We start from the raw sequence: 8316 nt of genomic DNA, 5'->3' as shown, positions 1-8316 counted from the left end.
GCAGAGGACAAATGGTAAGAGGAGGTGTCACTCCCACGGTGGGATATCAAGGGCGGCCTATGTTTCTGCCCTGGACAACTCTCGCTCACCAGCCTCCCCACCCCAAATGTGGAGGCCACCCTCACTGGCTGGTCCCAACCCCATCTCTCGGCTTCTCAGCTCAGGCCTAGGCTGCCAAGTGAGGCTGAGTAGGGGGCAGGGCTGTGCTCCGGGCTCAGCAGGAGGAAGGGGCAGAAGGGAGGAAGTGAGGGAAGCCGGCTTGCCTGGGCCCAGGGCTGGGAAACTCCTTGGAGCAGCTGGGATGCAGAGGGGGTGGGGGTGGGGCTGGGCCGGGCTCGCAGTAAGGACTGTGCAGGCGGGGCTGTGAATTCTGCCAAAGCAGCCTCCCTCCCTGCCCTAGGGACAGAGACAGAGACGCCCCAGCCCCCAGGCCCCCCGGAGCCCAGCCCCAGGCCCAGGGGGTCTCCACAGCATACTCTACAGGCATGGGAGGGCGGCTTCAGAGCCCAGAAACCTGCGGCCCGGAGCTGGGGTCACAGCCCAGGGGACGAGAGCCAGTGACTACATTTCTCTCCTTCATGGGACGCTATCTCACAGCAGTCAGCACAAACGAAATAAGCTGCTAAGTAAAGTGTATGGACAAATTCCATCCTGCTGGCTCCAGCCCCATTCTGTGCCTGTTCACCCCCACGTCCGTGTAAGCAGTAGGAACCGCCTGGGTGTTGCTCCGTACCCTGGGCACGGCACGTGTTGCCTAACATAGGCACCATTCACACCCCCCTGAGTTGCTTTAGGTGCAGGATCCCAGCCCCGCCCCCATAAAACCCTTGGCAGCTCACCTTCCAGTCCTCTCTCAGTGGTCCCCATCTCAGCCTGTCCACTCCAGGCACAGGGCCTGGCTGCCTGGAATAGATCTGGGATTCCATTTCCCAGTCTGGCTTCACCTCTCCCAAGCTCAGCCTCCGTAGCCACCAGAGCCCCTCCAGAAGGGGTCTCCTCGGCCCCCAAGGCCCACCTGCCTAAATTCCAGGCCGTGCCCCCCTGAGGCGGGAATGTCCACTGACATCAGGTGTGCTCTCAGTTGGGACCGGGGACCTCGCTGTCGGCTGGCACCTGCGGTGTGCAGTGTTCTGTTTCGGTTCTGCTGTGGAGACACCAAGGCGGTCGGGCTGAGCATCTGCACCAGGCATCAGAGCCCACGTGCGGGGGTGGCCAAGTGCCCAGCGTGACGCCCCAGGTTCTGCAGCATCTGGGGAGCAGAGAGCCATCAGTCTCCTGCCGGCTCCCACCAGGAGCTTCTCCACTCTCCACTGAGCGCCTGGGGATCCCATCAGGCTAAGAGTAGAGGGGGAAAGGAGGGGAACGTATGTGTGGGTCCCTTCCTGCATTCCCTCTTCTCCTCACCTGCTTCTCTTCCTGTGTGGTTTTTAAAAAATATTTATTTATTTTATATATTTGAAAGACAGAATTACAGAGAATGGTAGAGACAGAGGTCTTCCATCCGCTGGCTCACTCCCCAAGTAGCTGCATTGGCCGGAGCTGAGCTAATCCGAAGCCAGGAGCCAGGAGCTTCCTCCAGGTCTCCCATGTGGGTGCAAGGGCCCAAGGACTTGGGCCATCTTCCATTGCTTTCCCAGGAGCATCAGTAGGGAGCTGGATTGGAAGTGGAACAGCCGGGATTTGAACTGGCGTCCATATAGGATGCCAGGGCTTTAACCCGCTGTGCCACAGCACCGGCCCCTGTGCTCTGTGTTTTAACTGCTGATACAGTGGCCCCTGGGCACCGGTCATAAGGCTAGTGCCAAGAGGGATCTGAATGCTCAATTTTAATTCACTGAACCGCTTTTAGTATAAATTGTCATATGTAGTTGAGTCGTGAGGAAAGAAGCCTTGAGGGAGGCTTTCGAAGTGAGGTCGGGAGACCAAGAGTCCGTACACCCCCAGCAGCTGCCTGGAATGCGGGGGCCTGGCCTCCTTCCTGCTTTGATGGCAGGCGTCTGTGTGACGGACAATCCCGCTGAGTCCAAAGGCTCCAGACACAGGTCAAAAGGCTATCAGATGCCTGCTCGTTTTCTGGACATTTCTATTTGGCCTGTTCATTCCTTTCTTCTAAAAATGTGTGTTTTCATCTACTTAAAAGACAAAAGAGATGCAGAGAGAGAGACAGAGAGAGAGAGAGACAGAGACAGAGACACAGAGATAGGGATCTTCCATCTATCAGTTCATTCCCCATAGGATCACAACAGCCACGGCTGAGGCAGGCTGAAGCCAGGAGCCAGGGGCTCCATCTGGGTCTTCCATGTGGGTGGCAGGGGTCCAGGTACTCGGGCCATCCTCTGCTGCTTCCCAGGGTGCACATGAGCAGGGAGCTGGGTTGCAAGTGCAGCAGCCAGGACTTGATCCTGTGTTCCAATGTGGGATGTGGGAGTCCCAAGTGGTGGCTTGGTCAGTTATGCCACAATGTCCACTCCAGTTCATCCCTGCTAAAGATGTATTATTTATTTATTTATTTTTGACAGGCGGAGTGGAGAGTGAGAGAGACAGAGAGAAAGGTCTTCCTTTTACCGTTGGTTCACCCTCCAATGGCCGCTGCAGCAGGCGCACTGCGCTGATCCGAAGCCAGGAGCCAGGTGCTTCTCCTGGTCTCCCATGGGGTGCAGGGCCCAAGCACTTGAGCCATCCTCCACTGCACACCCTGGCCACAGCAGAGAGCTGGCCTGGAAGAGGGGCAACCGGGACAGAATCTGGCGCCCCGACTGGGACTAGAACCCGGTGTGCATGGCACCGGCCAAAGATGTTTTTTTTTTTTTTTTAAATTTATTTGAAAGGCAAAGCAACAGGGTGAGAGAGAGGGATCTTCCATCTGCTGATCTACTCCCCAGATGGCACAACAGCAAGGTCTAAGCCAGCTGAAATTGGGAGCCAGGAACTCCATCCAGCTCTCCCACGTGGGTGGCAAGGGCCTAGGTACTTGGACCATCTTCCGATGAGCTTCTAGGCACATTAGTAGGAAGATGGGTTGGAAGCTGGGTAGCAGGGACTAGAGACAGCACTCCGATAAGAGATGCTGGCATTGCAAGCAGTGGTTTAGTCTGCTACGCCACAATCCCAGGCATATCTGTGTTGTCTTTTATTATTATTATTATTATTATTATTATTATTATTTGACAGGTAGAGTTATAGACAGTGAGAGAGAGAGACAGAGAGGAAGGTCTTCCTTCCGTTGGTTCACTCCACAAATGGCTGCTATGGCCGGCGCTGCACCTATATCCAAAGCAAGAGCCAGGAGCTTCCTCCTGGTCTCCCATATGGGTGCAGGGCCCAAGCACTTGGGCCATCCTCCACTGCCCTCTCGGGCCACAGCAGAGAGCTGGACTGAAAGAGGAGCAACTGGGACTAGAACCCGGCTCCCATATGGAATGCTGGTGCCGCAGGCGGAGGATTAACCAATGAGCCACGGCACCAGCTCCCTATCTGTGTTGTCGTTAACCTGTCACATAGTCCCTGTTCTTTCTCAACATTCAGGAGAAGTTTCCCATACAGGGATTTTTACTGCTCTGTGGTAACACTGCTTGCCTATGTAAGCTTGGCTTTCCCTGTCTCCTTTAGAACACTGATGCGGAGCTTGCCGAACCTAGAGGCTCCTAAAAGATAATTATTAGGGCCCCAACGTGCTTTTAGCTTTACAGCTTCCGGGTTTGAATTGCTCTGCATCACCCGGTGGTACAGAGTGCACAGCATGAGTTTAGACTGAAGGCAACTTTGGATGAATTAATAAAATTGGCGGGGGGCCAGCATTGTAGTGGTGTAGTGGGCTAAGCCTCTGCCTGCAGCACCGGCATCCCATATGGGTGCTGGTTCAAGCCCCAGCTGCTCCTCTTCCAATACAGCTCTCTGCTTATGGCCTGGGAAAGAAGTAGAAGATGGCCCAAGTGCTTGGACTCCTGCACCCATGTGGAAAACCTGGAGGAAGCTCCTGGTTTCTAGCTTCGGATAGGTCCAACTCTGGCCATTGTGGCCATCTGGGGAGTGAACCAGCGGATGGAAGACCTCCTGCTCTCTGTCTGTAACTCTGCCTTTAAAATCAATAAAATGTTGAAAGAGAGGGAGGGAGGGAGGGAGGGAGGGAGGGAGGAAGGAAGGAAGGAAGGAAGGAAGGAAGGAAGGAAGGAAGGAAGGAAGGAAGGAAATTGGCCACTTCTCCAGACAGCCACTTGCATTGGCTGGGAAAGTTCTGAAATGGAGCCATGGCTATGACACAAGGAACAAGGCCCCCAGAGGTGTGCAGCACCGGGCCCCTGGCGGCAGCCCCACCTCCAGGCCCTTCCCTCCCTGCCTGCTGGAGACAGTCACAATGACTCCCCAAGGGAGGGTCGCACAGGTGATCCTAACTCACCTGTGCTCTAGGAGATGGGTGCTGCGGGGTCCTCAGGAAACTCAGGTTCAGAGAATTCAAGTGGTTCAGCCAGAGAGGAAGCGAGCCCTCGCCCCAGCTCTGGCTGGTTCCAGACCCATAACCACAGTGGAGACTTCCGCCTGCTCCTCTCCCACCGCCCGTGACTTCTGCATGCTGAGAACTTCCACTTCTCGGGCCTCTGCGGTTCCTCCGAGCCCTGGGTCTTCACCCATTCGGGTCACTGGCTCTCGGGCGCGGGGCTGGGAGCACCCCAAGGGCAGGTCTCTGCTTGCAGGGGTCTGGCCATGCGGGTTGTTAGGCGGATACCAATGGGTGGGCACACTCAGGAGTCTTTCCGCCCACAGCCTCAATGCAAATGCAAAGATCAAGAAGATGGTGCACTCTCAGCTCTGGCCCCTGCAGGAGGCACTGGCTGGCTGTCTTGCTGATCCGGGGCCCCCACCTATCAGGACCCTCCCTCACATCCCCTGGGCCCCCACACCCAGCTCCTGACATGCCCTGTGCCTGTGCAAGGGTGGCCAGCACGGAGGAGGAGGTGCGGGGGGGTGGTGCCCAAGCTGGCTCAGGTTCCAGGGGGAAGGAGGCAGGTGAGGAGGCTGCAGCACCCCAGGGAATGTCCCAGGCCCTAGCGCCGAGCCCACAACAGCTTTGCAGGGGCTGTGGATGAGCAGGCCCAGCAGGATGACCTGAAGGGAAAGCTAAGAGGACATGGAGCGCCTCCCAGGCAAGCACAGCGAGACCCGCAGGAGCTCTGCGAGGCTGCGTACAGCCCTGGCGTCCTGCCTCCTCCCTGGCTTCTTGCTGGGACAGGATCTCCCCTGGCCATGCCCTGGAGAGGAGGGAGAGGCCAAGGAACAGGCCCTGACTCCTGCCGTACTGGGCCTGCTCTGGACACAGCCCACAGCCCTCCTGGGTCTCTGCACCCCAGCACAGCACAGCCAGCCCTGCTGCCTGGCTCCACTGCACTTCTGCTCTCGGCCTGGGCTGCCATGTGGTTGCATGCCAAGCCTTGCATGCTTGCAAGGTGTGTTTTCAGCCAGTCCTGGGCTCCTGCGAGCCTTCCTGGCCTGCTCCGTGCTGCTCTGCAAACCTGAGCATCGCTGCTGCCCATCTGCCGCAGCATCCATAGCAGCTGCGCCCTCAAGCAGGCAGCTACCCCGGCTGCTCTTGTCCAGTTCAAGTGTGAGCCTGGGGATCAGTGCTGGCGAAAACGATTCCTCTGCTCGTTGAGCTCAGCTGGCACCATCAGGAGGACTTGGCTTGTTGGGGGAGCCCTGTGCAGGGTGGACAGCAAGGAGGACAGGACCAAGACCGACCGCACCAGCGCCTGACGCTCTGCATGCGCTAAGGGTGGCGAGTGCAAGAAGAGCTCTGCATGGATGGCCCAGCTGGGGCCTCAGAGGCTGTTTTTTTTTTTTTTTTTGACAGGCAGAGTGGACAGTGAGAGAGAGAGAGAGAGAGAAAGGTCTTCCTTTGCCGTTGGTTCATCCTCCAATGGCAGCTGTGGCTGGTGCACCACGCTGATCTGAAGCCAGGAGCCAGGTGCTTCTCCTGGTCTCCCATGCGGGTGCAGGGCCCAAGCACTTGGGCCATCCTCCACTGCACTCCCGGGCCACAGCAGAGAACTGGCCTGGAAGAGGGGCAACCGGGACAGAATCTGGTGCCCTGACCGGGACTAGAACCCAGTGTGCCGGCGCCACAGGTGGAGGATTAGCCTGTTGAGCCGCAGCGCTGGCCAGAGGCTGCTTTCCAGGCAGTGCTGGATGGGGGCACGCGTCTCCCCCTCCCCCACCCCATCCCCTGAACAGCGGCCTGGCCAGCCTGACACGGGCCCTGGGCTGGTGCTGGGGACCCCCGCCCTGAAGCCTGCACAGTTTCAAGGGCTGAGAAGCTCCTGCGCAGAGATGCTGCCCTTGAACCTGGAGCGAGGCCTGAGCCACGTGCAGAAGTGGGCAGGCATCCTGTGGATAGGACCAGCCCACCAGAAGGCCACCCACTCCGTCACCTGGATTTTTACAAAACCTGCTGCAGTGACTGGTCTCTGCCAGTGGCTGTCAATTGGTTGGTTTGTTTACTTATTTATTGAAAGATTGATTTCTTGATCGAATGATTGATTTGAAAGGCAGAGTTACAGAGAGAGACAGAGAGCTCTTTATCCGCTGGCTCGCTCCCCAAATTGCTGCATTAGCCAAGGCTGGGCAGACCGAAGCCAGCAGCCAGGACTTCCTTCTGGGTCTCCCATGTGGGTGCAAGGGCCCAAAGACTTAAGCCGTTTTCTGCTGCTTCCCCAGGCCATTAGTAGGGAGATGAATTGGAAGTGGGGCAGCCAGGACTTAAACTCGTGCTCATATGAGATGCTGGTATTGCTGGTGGTAGTTTAACCATTGCTCCAAAATGCTGGCATCCTTTGTCACTTTTTAAAAAAGATTTATGTATTTGAAAGGCAGAGTGACAAAGAAACAGAGAGAGACAGATTGAGAGAGAGAGAGAGAGAGAGAGAGAGAGAGAGATCTTCCATCTGCTAGTTCATCCCCAAATGGCCACATGGTCAGAGCTGGGCCAGGCTGAAGCCAGGAGCCAGGAGTTCCATCCTAATCTCCCCATGCGGGTGCAGAGGCCCAAGCACTTGGGTCATTTTTCACTGCTTTCCTGGGCGCATCAGCAGGGCCCTAGATCAGAAGTGGAGTAGTCGGGACTTGAACCAGCGCCCAGATAGAATGATGTAGCGTGTTTTAAGGCCCTTTGTTATTACAGCACATGGCAGCATTTCTTTCCATTTTATTGCCAAACAATATTCCAGTATATGTGTGTGCCATATTTTGTTTATCCATTCATCAGTTGATGAACATGGGGATTGTTTCTGCCTTGGGGCTTGTATTAATATGAACATTTAAGTACAAGCTTTGTGTAGACATCACTTTCATTTCTTTGGGGAGTACAATGAGGAACGGAATTGCTCCATCAAATTTTTTAAAAGATTTATTTATTTATTTGAAAGTCAGAGTTATACAGAGAGAGGAGAGGCAGAAAGTGAGAGAGAGAGAGAGAGAGGTCTTTCATCCGATGGTTCACTCCCCAACTGGCTACAACGGCCGGAGCTGTGTTGATCTGAAGCCAGGAGCCAAGAGCTTCTTCCAGGTCTCCCACATGGGTGCAGGGGCCCAAGGACTTGGGCCATCTTCTACTGCTTTCCCAGGCCACAACAGAGAGCTGGACAGGAAGAGGAGCAGCTGGGACTCGAACCAGCACCCATATGGCGCTTCAAGCCAGGGCATTAACCCACTGCACCACAGGGCCGGCCCCAAGTGAGAATTCTACATTTAAACATTTAAGGAGCTGCAAAGTGGCTGCATCCGTTTGCCTTTCCACCAGCAGCATATGCGAGTTCGATATCTCCACACCCCGGCCACACTTGCTGTTGCCTTGTTGGACACAGCCATCCTATTGGGGGTGCAGTGGAGGCTCCGGGTGGCTTTGATTCACATTTCCCTAGTGACTAATTACTAACATTGCTGAACATCTTTTTGTGTACGTTTTAGCCACTTACTTATATTCTTTGAAGAAATATCCATTCACAGCCTTTGCCCATTTTAAAACTGGCCTACTTGTCTTTTTAAAATTCAGTTGTGGGGCCAGTGTTGGGGCTCAGGGGATTAAGCTATCACTCAGAACACCTGCATCTCATATTGGAGTGCCTTGAACAAGGGGCCTCACAGAAGAGGAGGCTGAGATGGCCACAGGGTGGCCCCAGTGAGCAACACACAAGGTTTAGCTTTGATGGGACAGAAACACAGCTGTCCTAAGGGCTGGGCATGACCCCCACTTCCACCCCCTGCACCCATCCATCCCATGCCATCGGCACCTCCCCGTGTCGGCCTGCAAGCTGCCCACGTTGCCCT

The sequence above is a fragment of the Lepus europaeus genome, chromosome 1 (assembly GCF_033115175.1).
Source record: "Lepus europaeus isolate LE1 chromosome 1, mLepTim1.pri, whole genome shotgun sequence".
Classification (NCBI taxonomy): domain Eukaryota; kingdom Metazoa; phylum Chordata; class Mammalia; order Lagomorpha; family Leporidae; genus Lepus; species Lepus europaeus.
This window is presented reverse-complemented; position numbering follows the sequence as displayed.